The 24,738-nt window shown below is 37.2% G+C and overlaps 1 long non-coding RNA gene across 1 annotated transcript; it reads left to right on the top strand.

The window, feature by feature from the left end:
* The first annotated feature begins 448 nt into the window (after positions 1 to 448).
* Positions 449 to 21,181, top strand: LOC122846411. Its single transcript, XR_006373234.1, has 3 exons — positions 449 to 541; positions 15,731 to 15,906; positions 19,125 to 21,181. It is a non-coding gene; the product is annotated as an uncharacterized LOC122846411 (long non-coding RNA).
* Positions 21,182 to 24,738: the final 3,557 nt, after the last annotated feature.

The following is a 24,738-nucleotide window of genomic DNA, read 5'->3' as shown; positions in this document are numbered from 1 at the left end:
AAGGCCGGGGACAGTTTCTGCCCCCTTTATAGCCCAAACGTCACCCCTTCGAACTTCTGAACACGTAGGGGGCCAAAAGTGTGCGTTTATTCTCCAGACCCTCTTTGCAGATCGCACTTTAAACAGCGTGATCTGCGAATAAACAAAGCCAGTAAACAATGGAGTGGAGGCTATGCCCGCATATAGGAAGAGTACACACACACACGCACACGCACAAGCCAAATTGCACAAGTGTAAACTTTGAATAGGACGCCCGCGGCTCTGTAAATTTACACAGACATTAAATTTCGTTCTATTCATTTTAGACATATAATGCTAAGCTGATTTTTTTATAGCGTGCTGATCGATATCTCTGTAAAATAATCATTTTTTTTAACTAGCGTGGCAGTGAAATCTTTGCTTTGTAGCTAAAGTCAACAGTGACAGAGTTTGAGCTCAAATAAATGCTGTGATGTCTGGAGCCCTTTGCAGAAGGCAGAAGGCAAGCTTCTACAATGGGCTTCAGTGGGGCTTGCCAACAAGCACCGGCTATTTTGCACAGGTACGAGAGCTTTTATTTTCCATAAAAACATAGATTTTTCACTTGGATTCTTTTGCTTAAACTGTAAAGCAAATTGGTGGCAATTCGTGTGCATGCAATGTGGGTGGCAGAGATTAGACGATATACCGAGCTCATGGGAAAAAGGAGATTTATTGGATTTATGTGGTACAAAGATGAAGAGATCTGCAGGTTGTGTGGTGGAAGCGAGTTTCTGTATCTCTGATCTGCGAGCCGGGTGGAGAGACGCCTGTAAAAACCGATATTACAAAATAACATTTAATCTTTCCCTATTATATCTAAATATAAATTCGCTAATTTTTTTTTTCTTTATTCGGGCGCATTGCATCAGCAAATATCGTTATGCAGGTTGTTTCAAACCAGACAGTATGATTGACCTGCGGATGTCTACACATGTTCGGCGATGAATGAGACTAAATGTGGACTTGAAGACACGCAGTTGGCTATTTTTTGCAGTGTGCGGCTGATTTATATCACGTTCCCATGCTCGCGTAGGTTTGGATATGACTTCTGTCTTGTCACTGGGTCGCTGTTATTCGATGCAACTAATGCATTTTGCTAATGTCATAGTTTTAATAATCAAAAATAACCATAAACATTTACATGAAAATAATATATGTTGGATTTATACATTCCACAGAAATAACCCACTCAATTGCGTAAAAGAAATCCGTAGTAAATAATAATAATAATAATAATAATAATAATAATAATAATAATAATAATAATAATAATAATAATAATAATAATAATAATAATAATAATAATAATAATAATAATAATAATAATAATAATAATAATAATAATAATAATTAAAACGAGTGTTTTTGGAAAAAAAATATTCAACAGACTGCAATGAACGAAGAGCCCTTTTACAATCTCTCAGCCAATATTAAACATTTGCCTCTGAAAGCGGCTTTTACCCCGAGCCCTTTGAAGGTGGGGTAACCCCGGTAAAGACTCCTTCATAGCGCGCTTTGAGACCGGGAATGATCTTTTGGATCTACGCAGACTTAAAGGTAAGGAGCCTTGATCTGCTCTAGAGGAGGGGAAATATGCAAAGAGGCCGAAACAATTTACATTCGTTTTTCTTCTTATCTTAACTCTTGTTCAAGTTTTTGAACGAGGGAAAGACGCCCCTGCGGCACCATCGTAGTCCAGCGCATGGGTTGTTATAGCAACAGAAAAAAAGAGGATGTCCGCGCCTGTTGATTCTTTTTTTTTTTTTTTTTTTCTTTTTGTTTAACCCGCTAGCCTGGTTTCTTTGCATTTCTTGAGCTCAAATTTGCGTATTTCTTGATTAGGGGCCTGCAGATCAGACCCCCATTCATGCTGGGAAACAAAGCACCCAGACGCACCTTTTACATCCATTTAAGGATTTGGCTGCATCCAGATTTGCAACATTTGATAAAGTCGGAAAAACTTGGGCAATGAGCGGGGATTATCAACGCATATTTCTGATAATCACAGTAAAAGAGTTTAAAGATAAACTATCCGTGTCGCAATTACCCCCCTTTCCCCATGTCTTTTAATTGCTTTTAATTGCATCAATCTTCTAAAGTGAGGCATTCTAATGCTTAAAGGCGAGTTTGGGCCTCCGTGCTCTAAGAATGACTCATATTATAAGCCAAATATGAGCATCCACCCATGGGCGTCAGCGCTATGGAACTTCCTGACGTAGTCAACACAGGCCCAAAGAGGGGAAAATTGGAATCAAAATATATATATTTTTTAACATATTTTACGATAATTCATCTGCTGATTTGTAATAATTAATCTTAGCTTTGTCAAATCAATACTGCTCGATTTCTATCTGTGGCTCTCTCCAGGTTTATTAAATTACTTATGTACGGGGGTCGCATGATGTTATGAGGCCTGTACCCCGTAGAGAGAGCATTGCCGCACCTTCGTGGTTCTGCATGCGCGCTGAAGCCCGCGGACTGGAACACCCAAGTAGATCTGTCTCCACGGAGACGGCGGGACACCGGTCCAACAAGCTGTAATTCTGTCTCAGCCTTTTGCAGGGGAGGGACCGTCCACACTAGTCCGACTTAACTCCTCTTTCACCAGAAATACTCCTAATCCTATATCTTAGCAGGGCAAACTGTCGTCCCTCAGTATATTAAAGGGACCACAAAGTCAGAACTCCGAGCCACCCATGGTTTCACAGCAGGGCGGCCAGTCCCGGTGAGACACTCCGTGCCCGTCACTCCATCCACAGTGTGCGTTATTCCCTCCTTTTTTTGCTTTTCACTTTCACCACTTTCAAAAATCCCTTTGATTTTCTTTCTTTCTTTTTTTTTTTTTTTTACAATGTAAGGTCTGCCAGAATACGCTTCACAACAAGCCTATATTTGATAAATTTCATTTACCACACTGGGGGTTCAAATATTTTTTTTGATTAAAAATAATCAATAAGCAGTTTTTCATAATCACTGTTAGTCGTTTTCATTTTTTTATTCTTCTTTACCAGGTTATTAATACACTTCAAAATGGACGGTCTTCACAGTTTAGGATGACTAATCTCAACTATTAAGATGTAGAAAATATAATAATAATAATAATAATAATAATAATAATAATAATAATAATAATAATAATAATAATAATAATAATAATAATAATAATAATAATAATAATAATAATAAATCATATCGTTTATCAATCATAAACCCAAATGTCCATTCACTTGTATTGCAGATTTTTACTAAATAACATAGAAAAATTAAAATGTAATATATTGCAAACAAAATTACTTTCCTATTCACTGATTGTTTTCATTGTTAAACCAACAGCAACTTTTGCTGCATTTTGACTTATTGAATACCTTCAGAATATTGTTTTATCATTAATTCTAGATGTATTAATAATATCATATTTTCCTGGCAACTTATTATATTTGTAAAAACAAAAAAATAAAAAACTGTAAGTGAATAAGTTGACATGTCTAGTTTGGTCTTTCTACATAGAACAATACATTTTTGGGGCTAACAGCTTTCTGACAGGAAAACTTTTACCTTGTGAGAGTTGATGAGCCATTTCATTACAGCTGGATCACATTTTCTTGACAAAACATTAAATCTCATGGCCAAAATGTACATTTGCTGTTTTTTTCCTCATCAATATCTTGATTCTTGGAACTTATTCTTGAAAGGGTTTCTAATTTCTTTTTAATCTTTTAATCTTCCTTTATTTTCAGTCATCACTGTTTCATTTTTAATGTTTTTTGTAACCACATTTTTAATGAAAGTTTGCTTCCCCCCTCCCACCTTCAAATTATTATTGGTATTATTTTATTAGTTGTACATATCTATTTTTAAAGAGTCATGCTTTGTTTTCTTGACTGCCACAATGGAATGATTTAGTGCATGTCGAAACATGGAGATGATAAGTTTTCATGACTTGAAACGGTGAATTTGCGAAAAAGAGAAATGCAGAAAAAGAGAGGGATGGCCCAATGGACAGGGTGAGAAAGCGGATGCTATCTGTGATGTGTCTGCACTCAGTTCTGACACGACTCTGTGACATTCCAGTGCAGGACTCCTTCAAGTCCTGAGAGAGAAAACAGAGAAGGGAGACAGAAAGAGCCATCAACAATGCCCATTGAGTACTGTGAGGCAACAGCTGGTGGGATATGCAGTGACCTAAAGGCAATCCATTCAGGCCTGGACGGGGTGCCTCTCTATGCCCTGCTGCTTTTATGCTTCTGGAAGTGGATGGATGGTCAGTGTTTATTCTCATCATGCAAACTGAAAAGCAACAGTCTCAAAGAAACCAGTGGATATCAATCGTTGTTAACCAGATTTGAACTTCTGAATTGGAGAGTTCCATAGACGGGGATAAAGCTGAGAAACTGTCATTTTGTTTCAAACGAGCTCTAAGTTGAGGCCCAGAAGGGAGGGTTAGATGAGCGTTTCAAGGCATAAAGCATCCAGAAAAAAACTAACAAAATCCTCAATGCAAGATAATAAAAGTGTGATCATCCAGGCAGAAAAATACTATATTGGATGGAGATTAATATAAAGTCAGGCATCAGCTGGAAGCATTTGTGTTCACTCGTGATTCTAGCCCCTCTTTGACAATTCCACAGGCATTTCCCATTGGGCCTCGTGCCTGTCTTTGAGATCAAACCTTGCTAGCAGAGCAACCATAAAATGATATGTCAGTCAGGAGAGGTAAGAGGATGCCTGCTAGACTGTGATTGATCTGCCGTGGTTTCTTTATTCCCCTCGAGACTCGATACATCCAGGTTTCAGATTCCACTCTCAGAAGCAGCTGATGAATAGTACCACGTAAATATGACTTTTTATGAGCCATTTCCACCCTAAGTGGCACATTTAGCAGCACATGGTCATAACATGCAAGCCAAGTTGCTGCAATATTCCCTCACTTCCCCCTCCTGTGCTCCTGTTTCAGGAAGTGAAAGCAAAGCTTTGCCAACCAATCACATCGAAGGACATCCAACTCATTAAAAGTTAATGAAACCTATAAACGTAGTGCGCCAGCGATTCATTTAAACCCCCAATCCAATCTCCTCTCTCTGCAAAGGCAAACAAGCCTGTGTGCCCCCGGTGCTGTCCTCGGAATAACAAACTACAGAATATTTTGTCCTGCATATGTTCACTCATGCAGACATGTGCACATTGATAGGATATCTTACAATGGGACTTGTCCAATTTAGAAAACAGCAAGGGTGGTGTGCTGCTGGGGGGTAACTTCGTTAATCTGCTTTGGAGTTGAATTTAATGCATTTGCCTTACATTGCACTGCTTGTCAGAAACTACGGCAACGGATGTGCCATTTCGACATTTATGAGAATCACTGACATTCAAATAATGTGCCTATTTTAATATCATACATGAGTGAAAGCCAGATCTGGGTGAAGAAAAGCTGTTTATACATCGTCCCATTCATACAAGGGTCTTGATCCGTACCGCGAGACAAGGGCGAGCCTCTCCGCTCACACCAAACATCATCTATCCATTTCATTCACTTTCACCAGACATCAAGTGCTGCTCCTAATATGATGAAAAGCCATCAACAGCAATAAAGTTCCACTTTACTGGTGTCAGAATTTTAAAAAACAACGTTCCTAATTGTCTTTCAGAGCTCTATTTCACACAGCTTTGTATAGCGCCTCCCTTGGGGGATTCAAATTAAATTCACTCCATGTATGTAGCCACTGTCAGCTCACTAATGAATTCCCATACCCTGACTTGAATCAAATTAATCCCCAATTTAATTCCATATAAATGGCTGTGTTATTTATAAAGGGGAGACGGATGCTCGGATGAAGGATTGAGGAAAGCTGGGAGGTGTCTATAAGGCTGCTGAGCAGATTATGGTGAAGGATGAATCCTGTATGTTTTCCCTGACAGCAGAGTAGTCCCCTGATACACACTATTTAACCCTCGCCTGCTTGACGCTGACAGCAACATCTCGCCATTTGTCACCCAATATCCTTTCAGATTAAGGAGTCAACCGGCAGATTTATTGGTCAGAGCTGTGGCACTCTTATCTTTAAGTGGCACATAGAAAGATAAAACATGAAGGCGGACATGTTGCACATCACAGTTAAATTGGCTGTGGGCATAAACACACGATTACACAGTTGCTTTCATGTGCAAAAGGAAATTGTGCATGCTTCATTACACAAAGAGGAGGGGAACATTTTGCAGAACGGCTCAGTGACTACACATGCAGCATAATAAATTATTTCAGTAACTAAATTTAAAAGGTGAAGCACATGCACGACATGGATTTATCATGCAGAGGGATGCATTTTGTTCTGATTTAGAGCTGTTGAAAACTCCACTTTCTGCTCAGAAAAATTTGAATACTACATAAGGCCAATGGAAAATGTTGACAGTAACCTTAGCCTACGGAAAGTATGTGGATGAATTACTGCATCAAAGCAGTGTGGGGCATGGAGGCAATCAGCCTGTGGCTCTGCTGAGGTGTTAAGGAAGCACAGATTGCTTTAATAGCAGTTTTCAGTTCTGCTGGATTGTTTGGTTTGGTGTCTCACCTTCTTATTGACAATACATTATGGCTTCTCTTTGAGTCTTAGGTCGGGCAAGTTTCCTGGCCAATCAGGATCAGTGGTCCCATTATTAAAGCATTTATTTGTACTTTTGGCAGTGTGGATCGGCACCAAATTCCAGTGGAAAATGAAATGAGCATTTCTGGTAGACGGCTGAACTGACTTTCAACTTTATAGAACACAGAGGACCAACACCAATAGGTGACATTACTCATCAAATTCATTGCTGTTTATAGGAACTTCACACAGAACCTTAAAAATCAGGAATTTTATGCCTTTCCACTATTCCTTCCACACTTTGGGAGCTTTGATTTCCAAATGAAAGACAAAATGTATTTTTTATCTCATAAGGCAAATTTGTCTAATTATCTTTCTCAGATAATTAGACTGTTTGTCTAATTATCTGAGAATTATACGTTTTTCTTGGCTAAGGGATTAAAATATATGTGTGAGAAATCTTTTCTTGTTGAAATCCAGCAATAAATACTGTATATATTTTTAAATTTTATTCTAATTTTCTAAGTTACATTTTCATATCACATGACTGTGTGATACGAGGATTGCCATTTTGATTTATCAAAGTCAGGAGTTAGAAACTGACGGGAGATTTGTAAAGGGGCTTTTCCAAGCAAATGGCATAACACAATGCAACCCTGTAATATGCTGCTAAAAGACTTTTGGATGCAAATATAATGGCCAACTACATTACACAACCCCTTTGAAAGAGAAATGTAGGCTCAACGTTCAGTTACTGACTTGTGTTTTCAAAAGCTACAACTGTTGGACTGCTATTCCATGTTCAATACTAAAAAGTATTTATTTAGTCACTAAAACAGCAAAAGATAAATTTGGCTTGAGTGAGTTGTTTATTTATGATTATTACAACAAATTTTAGTGTTCAAGATGCCAGAAGTTTTAATTTTAACTGTATCAAAATGATAATTCTGCCAATTAAACTCAAGCATATCCAAGCATTAACTGCTGTGAAATTAAATCCAAAGTTAGTCTTTAAGCTCTTCCTCCCTTCAGTGCCTTAATACTAAGTCTGACTATATTTGTTGATCAGCAAGAATTGTAAATTCACCAAAGCTTAGAGTGATGCAACATTCATTGTGATGTTTCCTACAAATAGTGCAGATCATTAAAATCCAATGAATAAGTTTTACAGTAACAGACTGTTCTCTGACACTACTGTAATTTGGTTCCTAGTTTTTGATAAGCTGGAAGTACATTAATAGTTTCCACTTTTTATTTTCACTTTAACCAGTGACAACAATAAAGAGATGAATCATGTTGTGACAGTGCCTCAACTGTCTCTCACTGAGGCCAAGGCCTCTCATTTGTGGAACTGTTAGTGACTGGATTTGAAGTTGTTTTTCAGGTGGAAGTTTTGCTTAATTACTTGATCACATTCACCAAACGCCGTAGTGCATAATGTGTTGCCTGGAGGCACAAAGAAATTTTTCAGATACAAATTTTGGTTTTAATTTTTACTTTGTTTTATTTATAAATATGTCACTTACATTAATAGTTTCTTTTATTAAGTCCTCTAAGCAAGGCAGGCAGCATAATGATTAAGACTGTAAATTGGAACAATCAAAGAATACATGCATACACAATCTTAATTTTAAGTAAATAAGAGGTTCTTTGAAAATGCTCAAGAGAGACAATACTGCTAATATTGTCAGTCATTAGGACATTAATCATGTAGAAGCCAGTCATGTGTTCCACTTTTAAAATTGATTTCAAAGCACAAAATTCTATGTAAAAAAGCACCTAGAACTTATAGGCTTTGAGAGAATGCTCATAACTAGGACTATAAACTCTATCACTCTTTAGAAACATAAATATAGCCAATGTTTTGGGCTATATCCTTTGCTGTTGATCAGAGTTTCATACTGAGGCATTTGACTGTGATTATCAGCTGTGTTTGAAATAGATTTTTTTTTTTTGTACAATTTTGACAGATCTTTCAGTGTCAGAAATGTGATTCAGGTAATACTGGAAAGACGGCTCTATGTTGTGGTGTTTCTCAAGGCTAATTTCTGGGCTCTACTCTTTTCTTACTCTTTGTCCTTCTACTAGGACAGACTGTAAGATTCTTTAATTAATGTCTGTCATCTCTAAGCTGGAATGCTCTTTTGGGGCAACGGCCTACTTTTGTGTCCCTGACATAAATCAAGAGTTGGTTAAATGATGTTTCCATCTCAACACATATTACCCAGAGACTCCGGTCATCACCCTAATAAGACGACTTCTGTTATTTAGCACCCATCTGTGCACTTGAGCAACAGAAATATGAAGATTGCTTTTGATTAATGTAACTGAAGAGTAATTTAAAAGAAGATTAAGGAACATATTCAGAATTACACTACAGGGTGAATCAAATTAGATCAAAAATGCAGCTCTGTCTGTTAGGGTTCCTCAAGACTCAGTTATTGGTTGTGTTCTTTTTCTTACTTCATGTACTTCAAAACTCAAAGAGAAAACACTATAAGAATGCCTGTTGTCATGTCTATGCAAATGACATCCACCTTCACAGTTCTTCTGGGGCTTCTGTGCTTCATGGATTTTCTAGTTTTATTCAGCTAAACCGATAAAGCAGAAAATTTTACATTGTGCCTTTGTTGTAATCAAACAAAATTTCCAAGTGACATTAGCTCCTCTGTACTGTTGAGCTTCAGAAATCTGAGGGTTGTTTTTAACACTTTAATGTACCTTTGAACATTATTTCAATCTGAATTTTCTCTAATTATTTAAGGGAAATTTCTGAATTTAGAATGCTGGTGTAAAAGCCCTGATAGCAGATGATGAGACAAACCTTTTGTGATTATTTTGATCGACCTTTTAGGTGATTTAACAAATAAATGTGAGATCTACTACAGATTATGTAAATTAATTTAGAAATAATTGTAACTGGTGCAAACAAAAGAGTGCACATCATTTCACTCTGGACATTCCTGTATTGGATGAAAGTTAATTTTAGAGGTTTAGTCCTAAACTTTAGGCCTTGAATAGAAAAGCTTCCTAACATATTTTGTATCTACTACAACCTTTTTCTCTCCATTCATTCCCTTTGATCTTCAGTCCAAGTTTGCTGACGGTCCGACTCACTTGTTCAACTCTCTGGATCTTTCGAGTTAGCACCAAGACTTTGGAATGCAACTGTAAATTTAGTCTCTTGAAAGGCAGCTAATTGCTCATTTATATAGACATGGCTCCAGTCAACTCCTTAACTTTAATGTTTGCTGCTCTGCAATATATGTTTTTATTTTCTCTGATATGTGATGTTCATACTTTTCTTTTAAGTAAGTGTTTTTGTGCAGATTTTATATTTTTATGTTGTTTTGTTTTTACTTTGAAACACTTTTATCAATATACAGTGCTAGAATGAAACTTTACTTACTCACATGTTTTGTTACTTTTAGACTCAATGGGAATACAGGAATTAATTCTGAAATAGAAATGTCAGTTTTTGTTTGAGATGAAGCTGAAGCATGACTGACAATAATCACAAAGTAACCCCCACACATTTGTACTTCACATTCCATCTGTGAACTGTGAATAGTGGTAATGGGTGGCAGGTTAAGTGACCAAGATTTGATTGGACAGTCTCAAAAGCCAACTCCTGCTGAATGAGGGCCAGCTTGGATGTGAATGTTGAGATATACATTGCCATATTATCAGTGAAAAAGTGGACATTTCCAGTGCTGAATGGAAAATATGGATCCTTAGACAGACCAGTATGATATATTGTGTTTTGTTATAATTTAACCATTAGCATGGGAGGAATATAAGGGCGACAGACGGTTATGAAGTCCATTTGGCCATATAGGGAATATTTAAGAGCCTCTAAAGCTTCGTCCACCAAATGTCTGGACATCTATGGTTTATAGAGGCATCTGTAAGCCGACACACTTTATTGCCAGACTTGGCTCGTGCACTTACCATCCTGGAATAGAAGAAAACACACCCACACAAAAAGTTTGCTGTTTGCCTTTGCTCTACCAAATCCTTAACAGCCGCGCGGTAGCCATTCACGCCTTTGTGCTGTCAACAACATCTAAACGCATCATTTGTATTGCAGCAAACCATCCCGGTATGTATCCAATACCAAATGTTTGGCGACTCCTAAACAAAAACAAAAAAAAAGAAAAAAGAAAAAAAAGGAGAAGGAGGAGGGCTAATGCATAATTTGGTAGAAAACATTTTATAAAACATTTGGTAATAATAATAATAATAATAAAAAAAAAGAAAACGTCGCCGCTGGCCCTGAGGCTTAAAGCAATTAATTCAGGATCCTGACATAAACTCTCCAATCCTTTGACAGCTTGGAGCCGAAATAAAAATGCTAGTTCTCCTGGGAACGGCAGGAGATAGCTGGCTCTTTTCTGGACTGTTTGCTCACTGGCCCTGAGAGCAATCTTCCCCAGTCAGAATGAAATGCAAGGACACAAACAATGTACCGACGAGAGAATAGGAGATGGGGAATGAACAGTTTGGACTATTTGCTCAGCAGAAGGGCAGCCACAATGGCCGGCCCATGGCTTTCCCATGCATCAAGCCTCTTAGTCGTAGGCCTCTCTTTGTTGCCTGGTTTCTTCTTCCCTGGCCAGATAAGAGCCCAGCTGCCCTATACTTTTAATTCCCATTGTACACCATACTGTATGGTCATTTATCTGTCTACTTTTTGCCTGTAGTGGTGGGTGTTGTCTAATTGAACAGGTTATCGCATGTGTATCTCTGTTGCCTGCATGTGTGCTCGTTTAAGGTTGAATCGCTCCCCACTTTGCTATAAAAGGCAGGATTTAGGTCGGGGTTGGGGGGATGAGGCCTGACCTCTCTTTTTCGTCTTTGAGAGAGAAGCACAAGTCAATAACAGAGTGCGATAAAGATGCAGAATTTTAACTTCAATCTAGAGCTAAATGTATAATTTAGACCTCCTTTACGAAAGGACTTCTTTCCCCAAATACCCTTTGGATTAAGTAAATATACTGTCTGAAGTGCTTACAAGTTCTTTATCTTTTTGGTTTTAATAATTTTAAAAAGCCTAAAATATTAATTCTGACAAAAAGGAGAAATCCAAGGGATAATTAAAAAAAAAACATTGTGCTGTCCAAACATTCAAAAATAATTATACATTTAAAAATCAGTTTTTAGGGCTTTAACATTTTTTTAACAGTATTTAATACTTTTATAAAGAACAATGTTGCTAAGCAAATAAAACAATTATGTTTAAAAGTGTAATTCTGAATTATTGTCTCAGGAGTATCTGTGTCAAATACAACTTTTTTAATACAATAAGGTAAAGGGGAGCCATCATCTTTATAATTCATGCAATGTTTTTCTCTACGACAATTAAATTATCACACAAGCCTATGGTATTGATTATGCTGCAACAACAAACTAAAGAGGAGAAAACTGGTGTTATTAAAACAAAATTATTTCTAAAAATCAATTTTTAGAAATTTTAATTTCTGAAATGTATTTATTGTTTCACGTCTTTGTATTTTTATTACAAAAATTGTGAATTTTTAAAGAGATTTATGTTTTTGAACCAGTTATTGACTTACAGAGGCTTAAAACAAATGCTTTGGTGTGGTGTTATTGAGGGCACTGTGAGGTTTGTCATCCATACAAAATATATTAGAGATGATTCATATCTAACAATTATAATGAGAAAATTTGAAAACTGGAGATGTTTAACAAAGAAATTCTCATAAAATGTTAAATGTTTACAAAAAACTGAGTTTCCAACTTTTTTATACTTTCACTTCTTTGTATCTTGATTTAATAGGAAAACCACATTCTTTTAAAAGACAAAATAAAACGAAGGAACCAAACAAAGACTTCAAGTTAAAAGAGGAAAGCTTCAGAGGGAAAAATAAGACCGCTATCTGAGCCGTTTGGTTGTTTTGCATTTACATTGAACTGTTCTCCGCCGAATGTGTATTACCACTCAATCTGTGTGGTATCGTCTATGTGGCACGGAGTAGATGCAGGCCGATTTTGAGGCCGGGGATGTGGAGAAAAAAAAATTAAGAATAGGAAAGACTCTCTAACAAACAAACAAACAAACAAACAAACAAACAAAAAAGAGGAGCAGTGAAATGCATAGGAGGATCAATACACGTAAGACGGAAGAGCGTATTCATGCATGTGAGCAGACACTTGCCAAAATACAAATACACGGAGAGACCCATCCCCCTCTGTAAAGGTTGTGGTGTCAGGACCCCTTGGGTGGTCAGACTCTGGATGATTTCGACACAATATGATGTTGTGAAGCAGCCCTTTTGAAAAAAAAAAAAAAAAAAAAACATGTTCACTGCCTGTTTTTACTGTCACATTTGTATAAAGCTCAAATGTTGTGTAAGCTTCCTTTTTTTCACTGGGGTTCAAATGTATTTAAACAGTGTGATGATCTGTGGTTACAAAAAGCCTTTTCTCCTCTCAGACGCAGCATGAAAACTGTTCTTTTTTTGCCAGCATGAAAATACGACTCATAATGACTCCACAATGGTTTATTCTAATGGCTAAGCTCTTAATCTATCAGATCAGATTTCAAAGTGCCAGAAGCTGTGCCAAGGCAGGTCCCAGGAAGGAAAACCCTTTTGTTGGTTGGGGTGGGGGGGCGAAATTTCAAATGTGGGGCCAGACTTCATTATTGCAAAAAAAGAAAAGAAAAAGGTATGACACGGTGTGAAAGCACCCTAAAAATCCAGCATCGTTAAGAAACAGCAAGTGCTTGTTTTTGCATCCGCCTTTGGTGCACCAACAGTGCTTTGCCAGCATGTCAGACCTCAGGTATGGCAAGATAAATAGCCGTCTTATGTGTGCTTGTGAGAGCTAGGCTCCTTGTGGGGTGGTGCTCCCAGCTTCACGCTTCAGCAGCGCTGAAATAAAGCTCTGTTCGAGGCATTTCAACACCGCTTAAGGTTGTCCTTTGCCGTGTAATTTATGAGCTGAGAGTACTCCGTTTTTAAAGTTAACCGCGACCTACAATCTTCCAGCATTCATGGGTGGAGAAAAGAGCGGTGTGAGTCATAGGAAACTTACAACACCGCTCCACTTACCTGAAACAGTCTGAGGGGAGCCCATGGTTCTCTCCCTGGTGTTTGGTTCAGCTGCTAAACGTGGAGGTGATGTGACCCAAACTAATTGGATGTCCAGGTACTTTAACAGGTTAGCTGTCTCCTGTAGGGTCAGTGTAGAGGTGCCAGGATGAGGTGAGGAACAGTGGCTACTCACCACAAGCCTCTCAGTGGGTGGTCAGCTGGAAGGAAGCACAGAGGCAGAAAGGCAGAAAGACAGACAGATGGACGATTTGCAAGGATCCTCTTGGTTGCAAGTACATTATAAAAAACAAATTAATCTTAAAATGGAGACATGTTCATAATTTTTTTTAAATGATAAAATTCAGTTCAGACAAACTGTTAATGTCAAGCATGATGCTTTTAATTTCTGTTTTAAACAAAACTATAATTATGGTGGCATAATTTTCTCCTTTCAGATTCAAGTGTATGTATATATGTTTTAGTGAAAGTGTATATATATATATATATATATATATATATGCTGAGAGTCATTTTAGATCTGTCAACATTTAAATTTATATTACATGTCTCATGTTTGCCCTTCAATAACTTACTCACTATATTTTATTGCTGCGGTGGCACATAAAGGGAAATTGGACTGCACATTATCAGCTGTATTTAGATGTTGTTTCATCATAAAACTAAATGCCTGTGCAATTATGCTATGTTTGCATAATATTATTAATAAGAGCAGAAAAGAGGCATAAAATAAAATTTACTGGCATTTTAAAATTGCTACATGTAAGATTTTGCTGTTTAACTCAAACAATTTGGAAAATATGTGTTGAAAGATTATTGCTTGTTTAAAAATATATGAAAACAATTATGTATGCATTTGATCTATACAATTAAAAATTATCAAATTATTGAACAAAATGCACTGTAATTTCCCATTATAATAAAACATTTAAATATGCATGCACTTCACAGTGTTCCATTACATAAACACTTTGAGCACTGAGATAAAATTTTTATCATTGTGAGGGTCATGGCTTTGGTCCAGTCCAGGGTTGCCATAACCACTGGTTACTGTGACCCAGTTTGGATGTTTTTTTTTTCTTTTTCTTTTTTAATATATATATATATATATATATATATATATATATATATATATATATATATATATATATATATATATATATATATATATATATATATATATATATATATATATATATATATATATATATATATATATATAATTTTTAAATAAAATTCAAAGAATTTATTTGTGCTTTCTAAAAGAAGAGTGCAAGTTAAATGAGAACTGAGCACATTTTAGTTACATGAATATAATTGAATTAAAATCCCTTTTATATCTATTGAAGCATTTAGAGTGATATATGTTTTAGTGAAAGTGTATAAATTTGTAGTAACTTAAAATAAAGGTTTTCTTTAATTTCTTTTTTTGTGCATATCAATTTTTGTTTAGATTTTTCAATTTTAAAATTTTTGCAAAAACAAAATAGAAAATGTATTCAGCATATATCTCAGGTAGACACTTCTATACCACCATTTACCTTTTAAGCAGCCTATCAATGTCAACACCCGGTAAACACCTTTGACATACAGGCTTGAATGTGACAAGCGAGTTAACTAAACATTCCTGGGTGTTCTCCATAAAGGTCTACTCCTCTTCAACAGGGGTGCACTGACCCATCTCACAGTCCAAACCCCACTTCAGAAAGATGCGCTAAAAACAATTTTTCCTCCACATTTTTCTTTGTGTATTTCAATTACACAAATGTTAAGGCTTGTTAAAGTATCAAAACCGTTTCTGGTTGAATAGTTAGTCCATATGATGCAGATTTCTTTGTAAACGTGATTTAAAACGGGAAGAGAAAAAAAAAGCTCTGTGAGGATTTGTGAATTTGGGAGTATAATTCCGGCCCCGAGCTTATCTGCACACCCAGACTATTTGAGTGTTTTGAGATGCGGGCTCCCCGAGGACGGATCGAAGGCTTCCTAGTAGAACTGCACATCAAATAAATAGGAGGATGGGATTTATATGGAGGCTGTGTCTCTGTCAAACAGGGCTCTGCTGACTGAAGTGATCCCCACGGCCTGAGCGGAGGAGAGGAGGGAGAGGAAGCCTCGGAGGGAAGAGGGGTAGCTCTGGAGGAGCCTCGCTGACGCACTCACGCTCACACAAACTCAAACACAATGTCCCCCTCAGTCCTGGGCTGTGACCGGCCCGTGGCATTGCCCAGGTATGTCAACTATGTTTGCCAAGCCATCCATCAGCAATTCTCTTTCCCTCTTGAAACAGGAACTTTTGTTTGAGACACGCACTTGTTCAGTCTGTCATTTGACTCAATTCCACCAGATCATTTTCTTAAAAATGAAACAGAGGATTTTATTCACTACTTGTTTTATTTCTCATTATTTCCCTCCTATTTCAGGTTCCACAAAACAAGTGTGCATGTCAGGGCAAGTTAGTAGCCTACAGTTTAGGGACATCAGTGGCCCTTATCGCTGGTGACCAGGGTTAGCAAATAAAAAACACTGTGGAGAAGTTGAGCTGCATGGAAGCAGGGGAAGATTTATAGCTGCATGACACTCTCACAAGACAAAGACGTCCTTTTTTTATTTTCTGGTTAAGTGCTTGGATCAAGTTAAAACAGAAAAGAAAAGAAAACGTTGGATGACTGAAAGGTGTTATGTGTTATTTGTCATTTGTACGATTCCTAAATGAATAACAAATACCAGAAACCAACATGTCGTTACATTTAAGAAAATTTCTCCTTGTGACACAAATACAAACATTCACCTTTGTTGGGCAGATTAAACCGACTACAATCCTCTCAAAAAGAGCCAATGTGTGAGCTGGTATGTTTGCTAAAGCACCTAAAGTTTGTTAGCTGGAGCCTTACTTCATTCTCTGAAACACAACCTTCATTTATCTTTGGCCTTCCACTCAGTGCCAGAGAGAGAGCAGATATCACTAAAAGTGCCATGTTAATGATTGACTCCTGGCGCACTGAGCATCCGAGATCGAGTGGCCACTTTGCCTGCACTTGTGCTGCATTTTCAGCCGTAAATGTTTGTGGTCCCACTATCCTCTTCAGCTTTCCATACAGTATTATTAGCACTGAAGGGGAGGGCAGGGCGGGGTCGAAACAAAGTTTCAATGAAGAACCATTGGCATGTTGAGGTAAATGGTAGATAAGAGTTTGCCTCCGACCCTTTCAGAGCATTTTATATGAATGTGGCTGAACAAGCCTAATCTCCCCCTTCTAGATAAATCTGTCCCTGCTTTGTTAACGCAAGTTCATGCATTTGTATTACTCCCCTGCTCCAAAGTCGACTTTGACCAACTTGAAATGAGTCCCAGATTTCTCATTGACGGTTCAAGATGAAGAGCAAACTGAGATTAGGGGATGTTAATTAATTGCAAGGACTGTCCAAAAGCCTTTCCCTTTTAATTTGCCATCGTGGTAATTAGTTTTTAATTTTTACTTCTATTAATGATGCAAAAAAAAAAAAAAAAAAAAAAAAAACCAGCAAAAAACTGAAAGGGTTATTTTCTGTTAAAATTCTAAAAGCAATATATAGCTAACTACAAGACATTGTCAACCCTGATTTGCCATCCTAGATGCTAAAGGTAATTGCTAGTAGGTCAGAGACCATTGCCAGTACAGACTTCTTCTGTCTTGGGGGATTAAGCAGTGTAAAAATGAAAGACAAATATTTTAGCATTTAATACAATGTTAATCTATAGAGTTTTAATGTGATCAGATTAAAAGAAATCAAATTAATTCAAACAGTTGGAATTAGTTATCCTAATTAATTGAGTTTTTATCAAATGCTAATTTAAGCTAACAAAACAAGTCAAGCCTTTTGATTCAAACACATTTTGGTTGATGATTTTTTTTTTCCAATTATTTTCAATGTCAATTTAAGCAGTCTTGTACATATTTAGGCTCTGAACCTTATCTGCTCTATTCACTTGCTGGAGTGTCACAGCTAACTTTAATTCTGGAGACCTGCAGCAAGATATTTTGCACTCAGTTGAAAATGCATAATCAAAGTGATGTGATGATTGGAAAACACTTTGTTGTGTGATTTTCACATGGTCTTATTTAAGGTCCAACTGGGTTAAAAAGCAATAAAAAAGTTTCACCCAGTGAACCACTCCACACAGTTTCCATTCCAGTTCACTGAACACTCTGATGCTCTTTATCTGACCAAACACCACCTGCGAATCTTCTTTCAGGTTGACAAACTTTAGTTTCAGTACTACTACCTGCAGAACTAGAAAGTATCTATCAGTATTAATACTGATAAATAGATAGTCATCAACTTCATTACAAATAATTGTATAAAACATAATTATCAAGTTATCATGATCATAATTACCTACAAAGGTTTGTAGCGATTGTTAAGTCCACTGAAATGTTTTTAAAATTAAAGTTTTTCAAAGATGGCAAAAGCCTGAATTGGCTTTGGCCCCTTTTAAACTAGTCAGTATGCAGTGGGACTAAATGATCTGAATTTATAGTAAATTACTAAATTAATAGTTCTAGTCTGGTAAGATATCAAATGCTTCTAATTTTTCAACCACAATGTGTTAAAACTTGCCATAGCGGCAGGATGTAACTCTTATAAAAAATATTTTTGTGATATTTATATTTGTTAAAACTGTCACTATGTCACATGCTGATCAATTTACTAAATGGCAGGATAAAACAGGACTACTGTTTATCCGCAATCATTGGTGGCCATGTTAACCTGTCATGGCAGGCTCTGCTGTCGAGAAGAAGCTGTGGTATATTAGAGAAAAAGGGGGAGGGTGTGGGCAGCATGTAGACAAGCATAATTAACAGCACTGGGACCCCCTCTTTACTCTGATTGGTTCATTCTGACCAAATTTCCGCTGATACTTTTGGGAACACTGGAAGAAGGCAGAGAAAGGTGAATGTTTTTGAGCAATTATCTGTAAACTTTACTGCCACGACAGTTTGAACAAGTATATAAAAAACACGTTTTTCAAATAAAAGTTACATACTACAGCTTTGATTGTCCATTTAAAACTCTCTGTTTTGCAATCTTGTTCTTGACAGACGTAAAATCTGAATCAAATTTCAGAACATGAAGCAGCTACACTGCAGTTGTCACATGAAGACACTTCAAAAGGAGCGTTATCGTCTGTCAGCTCAAATATGTCACCATAACCTCACAATGTTTAAATACATCCAGATTATCTCCCTTTAGTTATTGCTGCATCATGGTTATTTCTTTTGAAAACCTTTTGTACAATCCGTAGGTTTCAAAACCAAGTGAGTCAAGGCTAGTCTCTGTGAAGAGACTTTTGGGTCTCAGGAAAATGATGAATCAAGGGGATCAATAAGTGTGAGCTATGTTAATTTAAAACATAGTAATGGACTGTAATGTCACACTATATCACTGTTCTTTCCATCCTCTACAGAAATTCATGGATGTTCCTATGAGGAGACATATCCAGGCAGCCTCACTTTCATCTCCCTGCATCATTTGAGCTGAAAGCTCCTTCCTGTCGATGCACTTGGCTATATCTGCGTCTGACCTGTCTGCCATATGTAATATCAAAGCCTCTGTCAGCACGGAGCTGAATGGGAACAAAAGAGATGCCTCTATTAATGATTAACTGTTCTAAAAGCCCCGGCTTTTGTATTCCCATGGTGCCCAGGCTATCTGGCCACCATGTGACATGCTCACAGCATTTTTTGAGCAGATTGGGGGAAAGCTAGTGAGCAAACACAGGTGCTTTGGAGCAGCGGTGCCGACGCTGTCAGGGACAACCACAAACAAGAGCAGCTATGCCTGGCTAAATGAATCCCCACCCCTCCCAGCACCATCACCACCTCCTCAACCCCCCGCTCTGTCACCAGCTAACTTGTTTGCTAGCTCCCTATAGCTTTCTCCTTCTGCATGGTCGCCGCCCCCCCCCACCCCTCTTCCTTGCACAAATGCAATGTCCGCTGCAGCCAGGCTCCAGAACTTCTCACACTCTCCAAAGAAACAAACAAATAAAAGTGAGGACGGCTGACCACTTCTTTGAGGTGATGGCATTTGCTGCGGTCATGACTAGTGGGAGAGCAAACAAATTAATGGTGTCCATGTTTTCACTTTCTAAACCAAACTAAATGTCTTTTAGTTCAAGTGGGGCAATACGACTGACCTCGGTGTCAAATGCTGCGTAAAGGTTGCACACTCTTGCACTTGAAATCCTGAGAAGAGGCCATAAGAAATTAACCTGAACTTGAGTTATGTTATATATAAGTAGAAAATAACAAAGAAAACATGAAAAAATCTAAATAATCTATTGAAGAAAGATAGTATTTTAGCAGCAAGCTATAACCAAAGATTACTGAAGTGCTTAACCTTTTCATCACAGTGACTTGGGGTGCTGTGTCTCTCAAGTTTGATAAGACAATCAGATGATAGGATGGTGTTATCTTAACACGGCTTTTCCGGCTAGGAGACAAATGAACAGCGAGTGATAAAGGGAACAAAAGCTTTGCTCTTATAGGCCAGTACCTCAGAGCAAAGGAAAAATGGTCAGAGTGGAAAATTCACATAAGGTGCCCATATTTCATTTTCAATTTGGCTCTCTAGCTAAATCACAGGAAAGGCTTTTTTTTTCATTTTATATCTTTATTATCTAATGATGGATTTTGGGTTTGAAAACTGCTCGTGCCTGACCCTGTAGATCAGTTATCAAAGGATAAAGGTGATAAAATTCTTTACAAAAACTCAGCATCAGGAAGAGAAGAAATAAATCTATCAACATGCAAGTAGCAAACATGAAAAAAAAGGTCTGACTAGAAAGGATGAGAAATCACAGAAAAAGCAAAAATGTCAGCGCTGTTTTTTGTGTATGAGATGAACAGTCTTCCAGAAAAAAATAAATAAAAAATTAAATGTGGTTTCTTCATGAACCCTCCACTGATCAATGAAACCCCAATTTTCTATGGGTTCTCTGACTTTTGCAGCTTATTTCTCATAGCAAGAAAAGTTTTGTTTGCCCATTTCCCCCAAAAAATATTGGAACTAAGTATAATTTAAAACTGAATATATTGTCATGTCTGAATAAAGTATTTTATTTTTAAGAAATGTGTGGTGTGTTATTCAGGATATGATTTTCTCTAATCCTCCTCATTTCTTCCACACCCTGGGCACCCATGGACATTATGGATTTATAATGTTGCCCAGTCCTTGTTTTTCAGAAGCCCATCCAAATGTAGCCTAAACAAAGATGTTGAGAAGTCAGGCTTTGTTAGCCTATTTGACCAACCCAAACGACCTTTCAGCCACATTTAGACATTGACAGATGTCTTTATGAGGACGTGTTTTCAACTTTCATTCTTCAAGTCCTATTTTATGTTTTTTTTTTCTTAAGCCAAAACAGCCCTGAAATGGTTGGAAATTGATTTCATTCATCTTCAGTCTTGATAAGTAAGAAAAAAAACATTTTGTAGTAATAATAAGTCTATTAATATTTTAGATTTCTATTTCAAATTGATTCATTTCTTGATAATTTGCAACATTGTTGATGGGATTTCTACTCACTTTTTTGGGGATAAATTCACTTTGGAAATATTTAAATATTTTCTGAAAGATTCATCTTATTGCGTTTTTGGCCTTTAGGCCCTATGGTTTTACACTAGTTGAATGAATTGAAAAACATGGTTTAAATTTTTCCAACACAGATTTGATAAATGTAGGTAAAATAGATTTTAAATACACTTGATCTAATTCAGAAGCCTAAAAAAACTGCAAAATATCCCCTTATGATACTCTAAAATTGGAATTTGATGTAATTGTTTGTTTTTTTTTTTTGCTTTCCTTTCACCATTTTTTACTTTCAGAATTTAGTTTAAAATAGGAAGAGTTCATCTCATTTCTGATTTTCTAATGATTCCCTGCAAGGATTTAGATTTTCTTCCACGTGAGCAGAGTCTGATCAGATGATGTACAAATCCTCTGCTTCAGGAGTTTGACTGTAGTACACAGGCCTGCAGGCCACAGTACAGAGTTGGTGCTCCAGCACCTCAAGAGGGATTTGAGACAACATCTTTGTTGCCTTCTCATTGTACAACCCTGAAAGTCGTCCAGCCCCATTGTCTGTCCAGACTCCTCTGAAACCTCGGCTGCAGTCAAAAGAAACGTTTTCCAGTAATGAGGTAAGACATGAAAGCCACCCAAACACAGCGACATGTTGAAAGGGCTCGTTTGATCTTGCCATGCACAATGGTAAAATTTGAAAAGAGCAAGGTGTGCTTTAAAGCGGCAATGCACCGCATTAACCCCTTGTCTTTTGACAGGTCCACACCTAGAAAGATGTGATATTCCACTCTATAGAAAATGTAGATCCTGAGTAATGGCCTCCTTGTGGATCGGAGGATCTTTGTTCTAATTCTGTTTTTTCTGCTTTTAAACATAGTCTGCTCAAGAAAGACTGAGCTGCCTTCTGTTCAAAGCTCTTTTACATACAAAAACACACTTGTTCTTTATGGTGGCACCTTGTATAATTCAGTTATATTTTAACTGGTGTTTTCATAAAAGTTGTGTCTCCTGAAACCGGAGTGTAAAAATGTAGTGCATTTAACGTAGTGAGAAAAAAAACACTAAACAGCATTTTGGTGGAGCAGAGAGATTACCAAGCAGTCGGCCATGGCAGTCACGGGTCAGTGCAGGCTGACTCCGTCTCCAGACTCTGTTAACTAAGTGGGGCAGCATGATCTCTGTTCAGTCACCAAATAGTTTGTTGACTTCTCAAGGAATGCTAATAAAACTCATCGTGTATTTTGAGAGATAGATCTATTGGGGCATTTCAGCATTCCACAAATGAAGTGATTTTGATCTGGTATGAATAAACCTGTTAAACTATAGCAATGTTCATAAACTCAAGAGTCTCACTCAGTGGTTGAGCAGGCTTCTCTTTTCTTTGGCTTTTTGCTTTCTCACTGAACCAATGACTCCACCCTCCTCTAGGCATCATGTCCTTCTTTGAGATAAATTGTCAAAGTGGAACAAATCAAAAAGTGGTCGACTTGGGTGATGCAAATGATACCTCATATTAAACAGTCATTAAGGAAAAAAATAATCTATTACTGTCCAAAATCAAATTTTATAGACTTAAAGACAAATAAGTCTGGAGTAAAAACAGCTTCTCAGATTAAAAGTGCCAAACATATCTGACAAGCATACTGTATATTCATGGTTTGCCACATTATTCAATATGTACAGCAGTGATTAATCATGGATTGGTTTAAAACTTTCTGATTTATCCTATTAAGTTCATATTAGGTATTATAGAATTATATTATTAGAAAGTGTGAAATATTTTTATGTGCTTGACTTCAAGCTAAAAACTGTTTTGAGCAGTACAAAAATATCCATATGTTGGAGATCAGCACACTACCTGCATATATAACAGGATTGTTTCTATATTTAAAAAACTGCCAGGGATATTCTTAAGTGAGAGAGAAAACAAGTTAAAGTAAGTGAAAGATCAAGTATGTCTGCATAAAAATCAAAGTAAATTATTTTCAAATCATATGTTCTGGCTTAAGGTTGTACTGTAAGTCACAACCAATTTTTAACCTTCAAACCTTTAAAAGTTTACAAGCAAATTAATTATTTCATGCCTGTTGGCCTGGACTGTTTCAGTGTGTTCATTTTCTACATGGAGTCGTAAGACAAAGGCAACCCACCACTCAGGTAATGGATCGACTCTGAACAAAATCTGTTTAGGTCGAAGACCTCTGCTCTGCCTTCGTCATGCCTGAACTGAAGCCAGTGACAGACATCCAAAGTTAAAACAACGTCGATCAAGCTGCCAGAGGCTTTTCACGGCTATTCCAATAACCTTCCATTCACTGCAACGCCTGTCCGTCTCTTTTATGAATACAGCTTGTGTCCCTTGTGTTCAATTACCTGAGTCAATATGGATGTATTGAACCTCAACATAGGAGACGAATCATAAAGTGTATATACAAGAGCAGGGATGTTATGGTCGTCTCAGTGGGGGCAGTGAAAATTACACCAGCTCAGGAAGTAAACAATGTGGTAATATATGAGAGCAATGATGGAAAAAAGTGGAGAGCTTGTGAGTTTTCTTCCACTGGATCGACTAAATATGTTGATCTACTTCACATTATTACATCCTTTAAATTTCATTTGTTTGTTAAAATAAAAGTCTGCATGCCCGCATTAATGCCTGCGTGAAAGGGTTCAAATGAGACCTTGTGTGCTTTGCGTGTATGAGACAGCTGCCTCTTTTTGCCACATGCACACACACACACAAAACACACAAAGACTCTCTCAGGTAGCAGCTGGGCAGGCTCACCTGTCATATTAATAAAACTAGACAATCCCTTCCATCAGCAGCAGAGCTGCAGCAGCACAGGCCAAAGCAGGAAGAGAGAGACTGAACAAAGTAGCAGAGACACACAAAATGGAAACGATCTCTAAAATACAAATATATATATCAAAATGAGAGTCCTAAGAATGCTTTATCATGTCTAAAAGTGAATATTAATGTTAGTTTGTTTTCATAGCAAATATTAAATGGTCAAATTTATAAAATCTTATATTGTACGAAAAACTCTTGCAAAGTGACCAGGAAGCAATACAAACTTAAAACCCATGGTTTTGAACTGAGTTGACCCGATTCTTGTGTAATCTAAGTGTTTTCATAGGTCCCCAAAATCAACAGAGGTTCCTTAAGACCACAAAATGTAACACAAAAGGTACTTTTTATTAAATGAATGATTACTAATAAAGTAAATGCTTTGTACATGAGAGGGATCCATCCATCCATCCATCCATCCATCCTCTTTCAGGGGTCACTGGTCCCTATTTCCAGAGGTTAGAAAGCAGTACACACCCTGAACAGGTCAGTAGTTCATCACAGGCAATAGAGACACACACAAAGGACAAACAACATGAAACACACTATACCTGGCAAGACAAATTAATCTAAGAGTCGTGTGTTTGGACTGCGGGAGGAAGATGGAGAGTATTTTCACAAACACATACACCTACACACGCGCAGG

This window comes from Gambusia affinis, linkage group LG16 (assembly GCF_019740435.1).
Source record: "Gambusia affinis linkage group LG16, SWU_Gaff_1.0, whole genome shotgun sequence".
NCBI classification, from domain to species: domain Eukaryota; kingdom Metazoa; phylum Chordata; class Actinopteri; order Cyprinodontiformes; family Poeciliidae; genus Gambusia; species Gambusia affinis.
Note: the sequence above shows the minus strand (reverse complement) of the source record. Positions and strands in the feature narration are given on the sequence as shown.